At 45.2% G+C, this 16,036-nt stretch overlaps 1 protein-coding gene across 2 annotated transcripts in view; it reads left to right on the top strand.

The window, feature by feature from the left end:
- CNOT6L (CCR4-NOT transcription complex subunit 6 like) overlaps window positions 1–16,036 on the top strand; it is a 30,434-nt gene that overhangs the window by 698 nt on the left and 13,700 nt on the right. Inside the window, exon 1 of one of the 2 annotated variants that reach the window (XM_072336725.1) lies at window positions 1,499–1,646. The exons of the other annotated variant lie outside the window; for it this stretch is intronic. The gene's annotated coding sequence lies outside the window, so the exon portion shown is untranslated. Of the gene's footprint in view, window positions 1–1,498; window positions 1,647–16,036 lie in introns of those variants that run through there. 2 annotated transcript variants of the gene reach the window in all.

The following is a 16,036-nucleotide window of genomic DNA, read 5'->3' as shown; positions in this document are numbered from 1 at the left end:
AGGAGCTGCAAGTTGTGTTGATTGGTCACTACCGGGACAGGAGGCCCGTGGCCAAATGCGGTCTGTGGGGTGGGCGTTTTGCCCCTGCTGTGCCGAGCACAGCTCTGAGGGGCAGCTGCCCCCCACCCTGAGGCAACCTGGAGGGGAGCAGATGGCCTTGAGTTGCTCCTGGATTGTGTAGACATGGCCAATAATTAAAGTAATGATAACACAGCTATTTTTAGCATTTGCAGATGTTTTTACCCCTGTGCAAGTTTTTTAACAACGAAATACAAAGTGTGTTGTGTCCAGTAAGAGTGTCATCACTGTGACAAAAGCCCAGGAATTCCTAGAAGCAGCACCCACGTTTGGAGGGCTAGAGGGCTTTGGTAGGGCTGGAGTGTGGCCTTTACAAACACAGCACCACTAGTGTTTTCCTCCCTGTATCTCTCCCAAAATGTGATGTGATGGTGAACCTTGTACTGAGAGTACCGTCCATCCACATGGCAGCTCGCTGGGCATGGCCGTGCACTGGCAGCACTCCAGACTGACAGAGGTAGTGTAGCCCCTTCTGTTTCCACTGTGCCATGCTGCAGGCCGGTGTGTGCCTTATCAGAGCTCTCCAAACTGAGAGCTGTGGGACTGCAAATGCCTCCAGCTCTCTGCGCCCTGCTGAGGGTAATGGGATGTTACTACTTGGTTGTGTCATTTTGCTCCAGAGTAGATGAGTGGTGTGTGCTGGTGACGTCGTGCTGCTCCGTACCTTCCCATATCTGTGCATCACTGTATGTGTGGCCCACAGTACTGTGTTGATTCATCCGAACAGAACTTATGTTCCAATATCTACTCAGGCATGAAATCTCTTTGCCTACTGTCTTCAGAACTGGCTGGGGATGATCGAAGTCCTGTGACCGCCAGGTCATGCTTAGAGGTGGGAGTTCTGCAGCACTGTGCCGCTCTCTAAGCAAACCCCATTAAACACTTTCAGTTTTGTTCTTTCCTCACTATGAAAAGTGAGGAGTTGTAGCACTAAGAGTGCTGAAGTACAACAGAACAGACATTATTCACTTTTGCCTTTTCTTTCTGCAAGGGCTGTGAATTCCACTGAAGTGTGAAGTATGATGTAAGTGGATGATAGGTACTGACACATCCTTGGGCTGATGTTAGGTTTCCTTTCCCCTCAGAAACCAAGATGCTGTTGTGCCCGTAACAAAGGAGTAGGAATATTCGTTGTCAGGCTGCTGGAAAAAGTTTGTTTGGCAGCAGTATGAAAAACACGAAACTTTGCAGATTCATTTTGGTCCGCTGAGCTTCACACCAGGCCTATATGGCAAACTTCTGCTGGCACAGCTCTGTCTGCGAGTGCTGTGGCGAGGTGTGACCCGTGACTGACACAGCTGTGCCAGCAGAAGTCCCTGCTGTAGATGCAGTTATCTGCAGAAGTGCGTTTTTACTGATAGGGCTTGTTTTCGTTTTCAAGGGTGTTTTTCCCTGTAGCGGTGGTGGTGTCGTTGCCAGCAAAGCACAGCACCTTGAGGGTGGGAGGACTTGGTGTGTCTGTCTCAGAGGGGACGCCGCCAGCCTCTGCTCCATGTGGGTAGCTTTCCTCTCCCTGCCCCAGGTATCAGAAGCTCGGGAACGTCTGCAGTGGCCGTTCTGTTGCTGAAGTAAGTGGTGTTATGACTGCTGCTTGGTTTTTTTTTCCTTGCAAGGATCTTTGTAAAGCTTTGTTTCAGGCGATAAGCTGGTGTTTTTTTTATTGTTTGGATTCTGGCTGTTTTTCCTTACTGATCTTGCTTTTATAAAAAGCAGGGCAGGCTTTGCTCCGAGCTTGCCAAGCACAGCAATATTCAGCTCTCACACCAGTTCTACAGAAATCAGCCAGAACACGATCCCAACACGTCTGTGGACTGTGGAGGTAAACTGAAAGGGAGCCATTGGAGAAAAGTTAATTAATTTGCACACCGGGGTGTGTCTTTACCTAATTTAAACCTGAAGCATTGCAAAGAAATTCTTACATTGAGGTAGGTCTCTGCAGCTGCTGTCTTCCTTGTTCAGAGCCACTGTGCGCAAATGGGGAGGTGCTTTTTCTTTTTTCTTTTTTCTGAGAATATTTTGCTTTCAGTGGTAGCATCGGTAACATGCATAACTCGAGAAAATATCCTGTAACAGCACAAAACTAGTGCTTAGATCAGCCTTATGGAGACTTTTAGGTTGCTGAAGTTTAGATGGGGGGGATACATACAAACAAATGGTTTGCTTTCTGGGAAGAGATCTGTGAGTTCAGGGGGCCTGTGAGGCACTGGGTGTCACCTGGTCTGCAGGGCTCCGAGAGCCAGCGTCGTGTTGGATGCGTTGTTAGAGAGCATAACAGAGCACTCGAGAGACCTTTAAAAAATAAGTTAAATACCTTTGGTGCATACCTTCTGAGTCTAATTCAGGAGGATTTGCTGTGGATTTGCTACTTAAAGCATTAAATACTAAGCCTCTGCTAATATTTTTTTAAATTCAGCGCTTCTTTTGACGATGGCATGTAACGAAGCTTGTGTACTTGTTACCTGCTTCCTTCAGTCTTACACAGGATTTCTTCTGCCTTAAGGAGATATGTTAGAGCTGTGAAAACATCGATGGCTCTTGAAGGTGTGGCCACTCTTCTCTGCATTTGTCTGCGTCCCACCTGTGACACAGGCCAGGGGAGTGAGCTGCCCTCCCCAAACACATTTGCCTTGTCAGGTCTTCCGTCATTCCAGCCAGTTGCATAGAAATTGCGAGTAAGCCTAAGAGCTGTGCGTTCTCCCCCGTTTATCAGGTTGTAAATTAACTTGGGTGTCAAAATGTGCAGGCTATTTTGAGAGGCAGCTGCCCCAGCCGAGCTGACTGCACCATGTTGGTGCCAGAAGGGGAAGTCCTGCTTTGCTCCCAGCCCTGACACGTGTCAGACCCTGTGCTGAACCAGTTTCACTGGCTCACCTGGTGGCAAACAGATAAACAGCACAGGAGGCAGATGCTGCCGGGTGTTGATAGATCATCACAAGGTACCGTGTCACTTCACCTATTGGGCAAGCCTTCGGCTCTCATGATTCGTCTGTGCAGCTTCTGCATCTCATCTGTACTAATAAAAGCAGAGAGTGTTTTAGGATGTTTCTGTATCTGATGACAGCATTTCTGCACCTTAAAAGACTTGTGCATCCCAGGTGCATGTCAATAAACTTCATGCATGTACCTCCCACCTCCCCTGAAAACAAACATACAGCTCAGATGGGACAAAGCCAACTCTCAAGTATCCTGCAGGAAGTGGCAGAAAGACTTTGTATGCAGGGGTGGGTTTCACTGGGTCTATTTGTGCCTCTTTCAGGAGTCCCTTGGGGTAGACCTGGAGATGCAGAGGTGGCTGTAGGCTTGTAGCAGAACGCACAGCCTGGTTTTGTTAGTATCTTAGCAGACTCACAGAAGTGCAGTGTGATGGCACTGTACTGGATGTGACTTGGTTCCTGTTATTTTGGGAGATAACTTATCTTCCAGGTCAGCACTGAGAACAACAACAACAGAAAACACCTGAGATGATTATTAAGAAAAAAACAAATGCATTGGAGGAGGAGAACCTCATCTAAGAAGTTGCTCTGGAATCCTGTTCAGCAGAACTTTTTCAGCCTTTTGCACACTTGCAGCAGAGGATCAACAAGTGATTAAATGGTGTTCAGACACTACTAGGAAGCTTTCCCTCCAGGTTTCAGAAGACAGTCATTTAAGATATGATTAAAGCTAGGCAGAAATGTCTTGTATGATGTTCTCCAAGAAACAATTTTCTAACACCTTCCCTTAATAGGTATAATTGGCATAGGCACAAATTCCACAAGATTAAGAAAAAGCAGCTACAAACAATTTTAGATACCACTTGTGCAGTCAGCGAACACAGATTTTGAAGTTAAACAAGATCAGCACCCAGGGCTGAGCAGCAGAACCCCATTTAGCTATTGCATGCCATGCAAACATCTAATTTAACCAAAGCTTAAAACCTGCGTGTGTACACTGGAAGCAGATAAGGTTGTGTGTTCTCCCTTACTTTGGCATTTCCTGAGGTAAATCATTAATGGCATTGTATGATTGCACGGCATTGTAGCTGTTTATGCTAAGCGTTTAGCTGAAGGGGTTTATTGTCGTTCTGCAAGGGAGCTTTATGCGTAATATTTTCTTTGGGAAAGGTATATAAAATGAGCTTAAAGGGGCTGTAGGACTCTCTTAGCAGATTTCCTGGGAAATGAGGTCTGTGGTGCAGTTGTGTGTTTTAAATAAAGTTAACACCATGTGTACAATGTCTGCAGGCAGATTTCACAGATTTACAGCACTGCAGCACAGTCGTGTTGACAAAGGTGTTCAGACAGCCATAGGCTAGCAGGGGAGGGAAATACTTTTTCCTTTTTTTTGTCAAAGTAAATACATTGGGGAGCGTGAAATGCTGCCACTTGGAGCACAGTGCTGTTGAGTCCGGCTGGAGGAGGGAGGAAGAGGAGGGGTTTTTGCTGGTTACTTCCCTGCTGAAAGCTGGATGAGGCTGTCTTACGACACTTGGTAAAAAGTGGCAGCGTAAAAAATAGTCAGCTTGAGCTCAAAACAGTAGCAGGTTGGCTTCAGTTCAGGTAGGTCCATGGGAACACTCATACAGCTTTACTTTTTCCATCAAATTATCTGTCTTGCCTACAGCCATCAGCAGTGCTTGTTCCGGAGGGAAAAGTTGCTGGAGGCAGCAAGGCTGATGTGGGAATAAAGATGCCAACCCCATAGAGGGAGCAAACTCTGAATCGATGAAGTGATGGCACTTGAGCTGGATTTGCAGTCTCCTTGTCTTGTTTTTTGACCCATCTGCAGCTTGGGAGTTAGAATGTTTTCAGACCCAAACCACCCAGTTCCTCAGTTATCTCTGCTGATGAACAGGGAGACTGAGGTGAAGCAGGGTTGGTCATTACCCTATGTGAAGAGTAGAGGAAAGCCCATTGTGCCCACAGCTAGGAGCAGCAGGAATTTTTGCAGCTGGGAAGCCAGAGGCAGCACTTCTCCACAGAGCCCCAGGCCTTTGCCCTTCCTGACATAGACACACACACACGGGGTCTCCAGAGGCCAATATGGGCAGTGGGAACATTGCCTACAGACCCTTCATTGTGGCCCTTAGGTTTTCCTCAGGCATGACTGTGAGTCACAAGCTGTCCCATTCCTGCTTGTGGCCACTTGCATTGGTGGTCTCTTCAGGAAGCGAGATGGAGAGGGAGCTGTGTTCTCTTTGGTGATGAATGTGCCATGTCTTACAAACAGAAGGGATACTCAGCCTTTTTTGGATCACAGAACAGAAAAGGGAGCTTCATCCCTGCATTATAAAGGACATTGTGTATTGGTTTCAAGACATTTTAACAACTCTAGGGACCCTCCTTACTGACAGATTGTTCTGAAGGGGAAGTTTATATGGACAGCTAAGGAAAGTTTTGTGAAAGCCATTAAATGTGCCTTTTGGTTACATTTGAAACCCACAGCACGTTCGGAGCAGTATTGCCAAGTGACCCCCTCTTCCTTTATTCTTTTGGCTTTTTTCAGGTGTCAGGATTTATCCAATATAATTTTTTCAGTTCAGCAGATTTTACAAGTGTGACAAAACCGTCCCCTTTTGGCCAAGCTGTTAATAATAGCCCGGATTTGTAGACTGTGCTCAAGTTTGCTGTTTATTCTCTAGGGCAGCTGAACGAATTTATTGGGTAGCTTTTCAGGAATGCTTCTGTCTGACTGAACTTCTTTGTGACTTCTAATCAAAAATTAGTTATGTTTTTGGTTTTTTTTTTCTTCCCAAGAAATCAGTGTAAAAGCTCTCTCAAAAGGCTCTTGCATTACTTTGAGAAGCATGTTAAGGAATACTTCCTTCTCCAGATTTTCAGCTATTCTTTTCCCTCACGATAGTCACAGGAAAACTGAGGAAGGAGGTAAACAAAAATGAACTTTGTATGCTTTACTCGGTATTATGGTCCTGTGTTTGTAAACAACAGAGCGGGGAGGTCTTGTGGGTTTTCAGCTATGTGCAACTGTTCCTGCTTCTGGTGCTCACCGTGAAGATTTTTTTTGTGGCTGAAAAAGGTATTTGAGAGTTTTCATGGAAAGGCCCAATTTAAGCACTGCGGAAATATTTCTCCCTTTCACAGAAGCTGGGAAGTTTTCTCTTGGGAGGTAGAGGTGAATGGATATCCGAGACTTGCTTGGCCCGTGTACCTTAATAAGCTCTCTGATGGCTCTGGGATGAGAGAGCCTTCCCAAAAGAAGTATCTTTGTCTTAATTCTCAAGCAGCCTGGACATGTGAGGTATATCTTTTGTTTTTCTTATTGCCCTGGACTTAGAGAGCTGGAGCAGAATTACAGTGCTGGGAGGAAAGTGTCATGTTATCACCTGGTTGTCTGCAGGGAGAAACGGTGGATAGGGACAGCTACTAGTGCTGTGAAACTGTGAGTGTTTCCTGGCTTTTTGGAAAGGGTTTGTTTGCTTGCTTCTTGTCAGAGCATGTATTGGTATGCGCCACTCAACTCTTGCACGAATGACACAGGCTGCTTCTAAACAGAGTTTCCTGCTGATAAAGACAAATGTGAAACTTAAAACATGTTTTTGCAGGACCCGAAGGCAGAGTATTTGTCCAAAACCTCTTTAGTTCTCTTTAGCTTAGAGAGAACAGTCCTCTTGGCATTTTGTTAGACTGGAGGAACTGACCAGCCCAGGGCAGGGAAAGGCCAACTGGAGCAGTGGTGAAAGTAATTCCAGAGAACTGGTGATGTGTCCTTACTGGCTTCCTCTATACCTTTACAATTCAATTTGTATTTATCCTGTTATGTGAATTTACAACTGGCCCTGGAAATGGGAGAGAGCTAGCACAGGATGAATTATCCACCCAGAAGAAATTTCCACTTGTGAACGCCTTTCCTCTAATCCCTTTTTGTTTTGGAAAGTTAAGAAAGCAAAAGGAGAACAGGGCTAGGCAACTTTTCACATGCCAGGATACAGTAAAGTGCCAGGGTTCAGACTGTCACATAGCTCTTGGCTTGCATTTTTTCCTTCAGACGAATTATGCCTTGCCACTGGGAGCACTTAAGTCTTCAGGCATATTGTTTTTTTTACCTGTGCAATGACCCTCATCTTCCTTCTTAAACTAGAGTGAATCTTGATGAAGGAGGGGAGCTTGTCAGATACAGTGGGGATATTTTGAGTAGATGAGAGAAGCATGTATACTGAGTGTTTGAGATCTATCAGCAGTAGGTATTCGGGTTTTGTTTTAAATAGTACTAAGATCTACTTGAAATCTCTTGGATTACAAGGCTATACAGCCTTTTTTCAGGTTTATGTAGCAAAGCTGGAGTTTGACTACGGACCCTAGGAGATCTATTTCATTCTTTGATGTATTTTTTGGTATATGGTTTGACTTGAAGACCTCACAATAAATTGTACTATGATGAATGGCAAGATGTTTTTCCACTTGTTATAGTAACCCCAAAATGCTGCTGAACTAAGCTCCTCTTGCGCTTAAAGGTGGCACTGTTAAATTGTAAGGTGATGGCCATTTCTGTCATGGCAGCTGAAGGTATGGATAAAATAATCCTGGATGCATATTCTTCAAAGTATTTTCTTCTTACAAAGTTATGTGTTTTAAAACCTAGACAATGCTATAGTATTCCTGAACCTGTACCTGTCCCTTCCATGTACTTTAGGTGCTTTAGATGCTGCTTCTGCAGAGCAGTGGTGTGTATGCAGCACAGAGGTGAGTGATGCTTGGTAGGGCCGATGTCCTAGATTGAGCTTCTTTAACTTCTTGTAGAGATAATCTTTTTTGCAGGCTTATTCAGCAGTAATGAGTATTTGGGTGCCCTCACCTCTCAGTGTGTTGTTACACTGTTAGTGCTATGGCTCACCCAGCATCTGATTGCTTGAGTTGCTCCGAATCCACAGTGAAGGACCGCGACCAAAATTCGGAGTGATGAGGACAGAAAGGGTCGTGCAAGGACGCCTTTCCAGACACTTCTTGAATCACTTTCTTGGGTGCTCACATGTTAACCGAGAACAGAAAACTGAGCTGCTTGTAACACTTAGGCAAAAATCGCCGGGGGTATTCCCTGATTAGGTAATGGATGCACGTCAGATGAAATCCCTTTAGATGGCAGAACAGAGGAACCGCCCAAATTTAACTTATCTTTTGGCAGAGGAGTGAGAGGAATTGCTGTTAGCTCTTGGCTGCACACCTTGCTAGGCAACACGTACCACGGGGTTCAAACCTGTATAACCATTTCATTTTGATAGACCAGGAGTGAGCATCTCAGTGGTCATTCTGGGCTGCAGAATTAGCCTTACACTAATTCTGACTCAGAGACCAGCATGCAACGAGTACTGGGCAGCATCTTCAGCCACTGGAGATCCCAGCTCTTGTACGTCTTGTTGCAGTCAGATTCTGTGGTTGTTTATAGCAAGTTAACCTTCAGATGAGTCAAGTCTAATTTTTTGCTAGATGGGAGTTTCTTGGTCCCAACAGATATCTTGGGTTATTGTTGGCATCATTTCTCTTTTTCCACCGTTCTTGAACACAGCTAGAAGAGTGTATGTGAATTGTTTACCTTGCTTTCAGAACTAAGTTTAGCATTTGGAAGTTAAGTATGGTCTGTAAGTGTGCATAGGAAAGATATGAAATACTGAATACAGAGGCCAAACTATTTTTTAATACTTGAATTATCGTGCTTTTTTCCTGGATATCAGGCAAACTCTCTTACTTCAATTAAAGATGTAAAAGCACATTTCTATGTACCCTATAAAGAAACTAGTTTATGCTTTATTTTTTAAAAGGTCTCTTATTTCTCCTTCTCTTTTGGGCATCCTAGCACAGCATCCTGTGGCTGGGCAAAACCAGGCTGCAGTCTGAAAGAGCTACTTTATTCCATCGATGATTGCAAAACACTTTCCACTATTGGTATACTTTTTTTTTTGGCTTTTGCTTTTAATCTTGTCTATTTGACTTGTCGAAATCTACCTGTAGCCGAACAGGGCAGACCTTGTAACTTAAAAGCTGTATGAAGCATTCTTTCTGGTGGCAGATCTCCACGTTGTTAATTATTTCTGCAAAGAACAGATTGTGAGAGATAAGCTGGCTGTTACCTTCCTATCGTATAAAGAGAGTAGCTGAAGTGCTGCTGGGCTCTGCTTATTTTGTTAATGCATTGGCAGCCTACCACGTAAAGGTTAAGATAGCTTTGTAGCCACAGAAATAATCTCATTTGTTCTTTTCTCCCAGCACAAACTTTCTTTGAAGGATGAAAGGTTGTTGATGATTGGACTTGTGTTTTAAAGAAAGGGATAAACGTTTATTGAGCAGATCACTTCAAAGTTGCTGCAGAGGAGCGTGCCAATTAATAATTCTGGTGTAGTTTTGCTCAAAGGACAGATCGATAGCTGACTTCTCTCCACGTATTGATCCAGAGGAGTTGAATGAGCTGAGGTGTTGGCTCAGGGCAACCTGAACAAAGTCTTTGTTTCTAAGTGAGTGTCTGAATGAGCCGAGGTGGAGGATTAGGTTTGTCAATAAAAGAGTCCCTTCCCAGAGGCTCAGAGAGATGCTAGGAAACTACTTCAAGCTTACTCAGTGCTCAGTTTTCCCATGTCCTTGATCCTATCAGTGACACACTGGTACTAAGAACACCTCCTGCTCTAAGTGCATCGCTGCTTTTCTTCTGCGCCCACTACCCAGAACAGCATTTGGTGCTGATGTTTGCCACGGATCAGGGTGTCACAGCAGCTGCTTCCTTCCCCGGGGCTCCTGATGACTTCAGCCCTTAATCCTTTAAGCCACTCTGTCCTGGATCTCATTAAAAGACCAGCATTCTCCAGGGGACGGGGCAGCACTGCAAATGGGTCACTGATTTGTACTGGTGGAGGATACTCCTGTAAATAAACATAGTCGCTCTGGGGGCTTCTGGTGAGATTTATTTACGGACTGTCTGTTGAAACTGTCTTCTTGCCCTGTAACAGATCTAGGCATGCATTTCTGGTGAGCACAGCTTTGCTTCTGAAGAGATACCTGCCGTGTGTTTGCATGTAAACTGGTGCCCAAGAACTCTGCTTAAAGTTGCAGGTGTAAAATGCATCTGCAGACAAAGGCAGGTATTGCTTACTGTACAGCTGGATGCAGATCCTCGAGTAGTCATGTCCACAGAGAGGGGTAGCAGACTATTTCTCATAGGGCAGAAACTGTTCTTTGTAAGTGAGAACTGAAATGTTAACACAGAAATTAAAATAACTACTTGGTGCTGCATAGTACTTCCTTGCAGCAAACAGTTCGGCTGTTCTTGTAAAGGGAGCCATGACACAGAGGAAGAGGAAGGGTGGAAACCTGCATTTTCTTGCGTTACCTGTGACTGAAGAAAAGCCTGTCTTCTTCATTTAAGGGAGAACAGGGTGTATGTCAGTAGGACAATTAGCATTTCCATCAAGTGCCAGTTGGCTCTGAAATGAATAGAATACTGCTAGATCCCCCCTTTCCCACTCATCCTTTTGGCTCTTGATGCTTTTTTCAGGGTTTGCTGTGACTTTCTCTTGGCTTTGATGCTTTTTGCTGAAGCAATCACGTGAAGCCCTCTGGGATCCCACTGCCACTGAAATTCCTGTAGGCTGCGGTGCCCTGGGTACCTCCTGTGTTCTATGTTCCCTCCTGCAGAAGAATTTTGCTGTGTTCAGACTTGGGCTGGGTATGGAGGCAAGTCACACCTAGGGATGAGCAGGGGGCAGGAAGCTGTGCAGGATGCAGTTTCTGAACACCGTTGCACCTAGCTGTACTTCTCGTTTGCTTGCCTATAGAGGCTTGACAGCCCATGGACAGCAGACCCATATGAACAGAGCCAAGGCATGATGGGCCTGCCAGGCACAGGCAGTTCTGTGCTGGAAGCAAAGCAAGCCGTGTGGCTGGGGTGGTGCAGAGCTGTTAATGAACAAAGTGAGGATTGCCTGTTAAACAGAGCTTGTGGAACGTGAATAGCCTTCACTTGCTGAGCCTAATCTAAGAACCACATGGAATAAGAACTGAAGCAAGATTTGGATGAATTCCACCGCATTGTTGCTGTGCTGGTTGCTGACACGGCCTTGTCACCACGCTTTGGGGTTTGCTAGCGGGTGGGTGAGTGCGAGTCCGAAACCCCGGCAGTGTCTGGCAGAGCTGCCACCACCCTGGTGAGGCCTGCAGCACTTCCCAAGCTGTCAGCTCAGGACAGCAGTTACCCCACCAAGATGCCTCCTGCCAGTTTCAGTGCTGGTGGGTGTCCGAGAGTTCCTGCTGACTTCAAGAGAGGTGACATTGCTAGGCAGGGGCAGCAGGCATCCACTCCCTTCTGCTTCTCAGCAGCAAGTCACCCCCTGACAGGGTACCGTATGGTGGAACAGCTAGTCATCCTCTCAGCATCAGGATGGAGATCCCACTATTTATTCTTCTGCTTATTTTGCACTCCCCTTATGTGGGTACCAGATTGTGTCAGCTGTGAGACAAAGCTTCACGCGGGTCCTTCAAGGAATTCTGGCAGAGGAGGCCTTGGTAGCTCTGAGTAAGGCCAAAGAAGGCACTTCTGAAGCTTGTTTTGTTGAAATATTTTTATGTCTAAGGTCTGTTTTGGTCATGTAGTGGAGGTGAGAGTTTGGGTGAAGTGTTCAGCTCATAATGGCTGTAAGGACTTCCTACAGGTTTCAAGTTGAAGTGCTAGAGGTAGAAGTAACAAAGGTATCTTAACAGTCACAAAACAAATTTGTTTGCAGATGCATAGGACTGATGCAGTTCAAGAAAACGTCTGTATTACCTTGCTGGATTTTTCACTACGTTATAATTTGAGAAGAGCAAGCAGATGTATCTTGCTAACAGCATTACACAAGCGAGCTTCTGTCTCACCCCCACTTGGAGCACAAATCATTTTAAAACGTGACCCGTGCTGAGGTTCTGTCTGTAGGTTACAGCTGAAAGCAAAGAAACTGTTGCTATAGATTTGGAAGACAGAATTAAATACTGAGGGTTACCAAAGTTCCCCTGGCTTTATGTTTTTCCACTTCTGCTGCTAAAGAAAAGATTGCTGATGAGTGGAGGTGCGTAGTCCTACTGAATTAATGTAGAGGAGCCCTTTGTATTGCAGAGTCAGCGTGCCACCTCATGAGAAACAATTTCCTTCAGTGAGGGATAGGAAAATATGTATTTATTTTTATAGATTTATATAAAGTTGTTTTTCTTTGCAGTTGCTCTGTGGACTGCCCAGTGTGTTGCTAGCTCCATGTGGTACTAAGCTTGAATTCTTTGCTGTTCTCACTTAAATTTAATTTTGACTTCAGATTTGGTCTTTTGCCTTGGGATTTTTTCCACTTTTTTTTCAGCTGTCCTCCTGTTGGTAGGACATTTATGCGTGTTCAAGTAGCCTCTATTTATTTACTTTGATTGTACTTGCAGAGATTGTTTCGAACCTCAGTTTTGGCAAATGACTAACAGAAAGTTTATTTTTCTTTCAATAAAAAACATGGTATTTTGTTTCGCCAATAGTCTCTATTTCCAATTGGATTGCTTGGAAGAAGAAATTGAAGAGAGACTGTAGCTGTGCTGACAGACTTACAGCACTCATTGAGCTCTTGGTGGAGGTGGCTCAACTATTCCGGCAGGATTGCACAAGGAGAAAATTCAGATCCAAGTAAAGACTGTCACAGTTCTCCATGCATGTTTTCTTGTTAACGCATGTACTGGACATACTGATAGACCTTAACATAACACATCTGTACCTGTGCTCTCAGTTATGTTTTAAACCCTCATACCATTAAGCAATCACCGTACTTTTTTTTATCTTCACCTCCAAGTACTCTATAAGTCAATTTTAGTCTCTGTGGGTACTGGCTGTACTTTCCCTTCTCCTTAGGGAGATGAGCCTGTTGTCTGACACTCGTATGAAAACGGAGTGAGCTTATTACTGAGCAGCAGCCTTCCTTTATACACTTTGCAACCACTTATTCCTGTTTACAAAATACATAGATTAAAAAAGGCTCTGCTTTCCATCTTGTGATCCAACTTTCCAGTGTTAAAGAACGTGTGCCTGTGCATATCTATACACACACATACACACGTACACCCTGGACTTGTCAGCCAGCAAGGTTTTGAGTTCTGGTGAGGGATCACCATCTGGAAGTGGACAGTAAGCTGTTCCTGTGCAGGGGAAGGCGGAATGATTCAGGGCTGTCTGCTGGATAGTTTTCAGGATGCTTTGGCAGTTTGACTCATGTATACACACAGACTGAAAATCACAAGGAATGTCACTCCGCTGGAGGCCAGGGTTTTGAGTTGTACCAGCGCAGCCGTGAATGTAGGGCAGCAAGGGGATGAAGTTACAGCTCTCTTCTACTTACTTCTCAATTTCGGCCCTTATTACATATAGGCAACTTATTTATGCATCGAGTTACGAAAGAATGTAAATGGAACAACATTATAGTAACTGTCATTTAAGAAATGCATCTTTTAAACTCACTGGGAAAGGGCCTGGTTGTTATTTTGGAACAGCACACAGCTCTAAGGGACTTTGACCTATCTGGCTTCAAAGTCCTCCTGCAGCACAGATGCCAAATAATCTGGACAGCTTTCTGTGGCGTTTCTCTTTCCAGTGAACATATGTTAATCCTTCTGCATTACGTGGCATATTTACCTTCAGAGGAAGAGATCTGACTTTATTTAAAATGATACTATTGTAGCCCAGGGCTGCATTCAGCTTCTCTCTTGGGGAAGTCATGCTTAGCAATTCATACCGCTGACTACATCTTCCTTATCTCGTGGCCTCTACCCCTATATAACCTGAGAAGATCTCAGACAATACAGAAGAGCGGTGCTCTTTTCTGTTGTTGCCTCTTATTTTTTTTGAGGCTCCAGCCATGCAGAAGACGTGTTTGTTGCCCAAAACATCTCCCCAGCGTGTCAGCCTGCAGTGCAGTGTGGTGGCTTAACACTTCCTTCCTCAACAGACCACGCTCTTCGCATCTCCCCTGCTGCTGCTACGTGATGCCTTTGTTGTTGTTGTTTTAGTTGATAATCTATGCACTGTGGTCTCAGATCCAGATTTTCTTTACTCAATGTTGGGGCCATACTGTTAAAGTTAGATTTTCAGTGGAGAGTGAGCTTTAATAGCTTCAAAAGTTTCCCAAGGGATCTCTTAGGAAGAAAAGGAGTCAAGGATTTTTTTTTGTCCCTCTTCAAAAGAAAAGAAATGGAGTGCACGTGTCCTGCTCGTATCACAGCCCTGTTAACTGAGTTTCAGCAAAGGCCTTGCTGAACTCACCCGCAGCTCAGGCTGACCTGAACCTGTGCTGCTTCCATCCCACTTTAACCTTTTGATGACGCTGATGCTCATCCAATTTTGGAGTTAAATGATGCAAGGAAGTTGGTCTTGCTCCCTGAAGGCTGAGCAAAAATAGATGAGGATTTTTTGGTACTGGTTTAGTTCCAGAACAAGCAGAGAGGGAGATGGGAACTAGAGGAGCTGGGAACCCAGGCAGAATTCAATTTTGCTTCAAAAAAAAATGTACGCAGTGGCTTTCAAGTCCAGCTTCATGTTGCTATTATGCCGAAGAAACAAGCGTATTTGATTTAGGTTTGTTTTCCCTTTCCTGTAACTGTGGAAATCACATTGATCCTCGTTTGACTCACAACTATTTCAGAATAACATTACAGTGACTAACATCTGAAAAATGTGCGTGGCGTTTGACTCGCAGTTCAGGGCTCATTTCATTGGAGGGCCTCCGACTGCCACAAATTGCTTTAAATTGGCAGAGCTGTTCTCATAACAAGCGATATTTCAACATAATTGAATTGGGTTCCCTTCCCCAGAGGAAGCAGTACTCCCAAAGCTTTCTGGAGATGTCACCCCATTGGTGGTCACCTCCTGGCCCATGGGCAGGTATGGTTGCTCATGGAGTGAGTCAGCCAGCCTTGCCGTGAGGGCCCTGGCGTGTTTGTTCCACTTCTGCCTGGTGGAGAGGAGTAGAGCTGTGGGACCACTTTATGGAGCTTAAAAACAGGAGGGAAACTGACTTTTTACTTGGTTAGATAGTGATAGGACAAAGGGAAATGGTTTTTAACTAGAAGAGGGGAGATTTAGGTTAGATGTTAGGAGGAAAACCCCTTACTCAGAGGATGGTGAGGAACTGGCACAGGCTGTCCAGAGAAGCTGTGGATGTCCATTTCCTGGATATGCTCAAGCCAGGCTGGAAGGGGCCCTGGGCAGCCCCATGTGGTGGGTGGCAGCTCTGCCCACCGTGGTGGAGTTGGAGCTGTATGGGCTTTGAGATCCCTTCCAACCTGAGCCATTCTGTGACCCAGCAGTGGGGCTGCCAGCACTGCTTTGCTCTGCAGCAGGGCTGCTCAGCAGCTGGGGCAGGCCCCAAGCCACTTGCAGGCCGTGATTCAATGCTTATGACAGCAGGGTCCCGCAGCTGGACCCAGCCTACCCAAGCTGCCGGCCATCTGTGTCTGGCTAGTGATGAAACAGCAGGCAAACAATTCATTCAATACAAATCATTCCCTGCTTGCCTTTTTAACTGGCAAGGTGCCTTGAAACTCATAGGAAGCAGCCGTGTCCAGACCTTTGGCCAGCAGTGTGCGACAGGGCGGGTGGGTGTATTCCTTGTGCAGATACTGAGATTTCAATCTCTCTGGGTCTGCTATTGCTATAACATTATGCTGAAGCAAAGGGGAATGCGAATGCCAGGCAAGCACAGCCCATCTCTTAGAGCATTCACTCAGGTACCGTGCAGAAGCAAAGTTTGTGATGCTGCAGCTGGCCCAGGGCCAGATGTGGGAGAAGCAGAGCTTGGTTTCAGAGACAGCAGATTAAGAAGCAGAATGAGGACCCGTCCTGCTTCAATTCAAATGTTTGATGATTAAGACTTACAGCTCCCAAAAGCTCTCTCTTACCGTAAGCCCTTAATCCTTTGTTGGTATTCCACTTGATTTTCACTGCATAGCCTTTTGGTTCCCCCCCTTATAATCCACACTGTGCC

Source organism: Excalfactoria chinensis, chromosome 4, assembly GCF_039878825.1.
Source record: "Excalfactoria chinensis isolate bCotChi1 chromosome 4, bCotChi1.hap2, whole genome shotgun sequence".
Lineage (NCBI taxonomy): Eukaryota > Metazoa > Chordata > Aves > Galliformes > Phasianidae > Excalfactoria > Excalfactoria chinensis.
The sequence above is the reverse complement of the archived record's forward strand: the minus strand, read 5'-3'. Positions and strand labels throughout refer to the sequence as shown.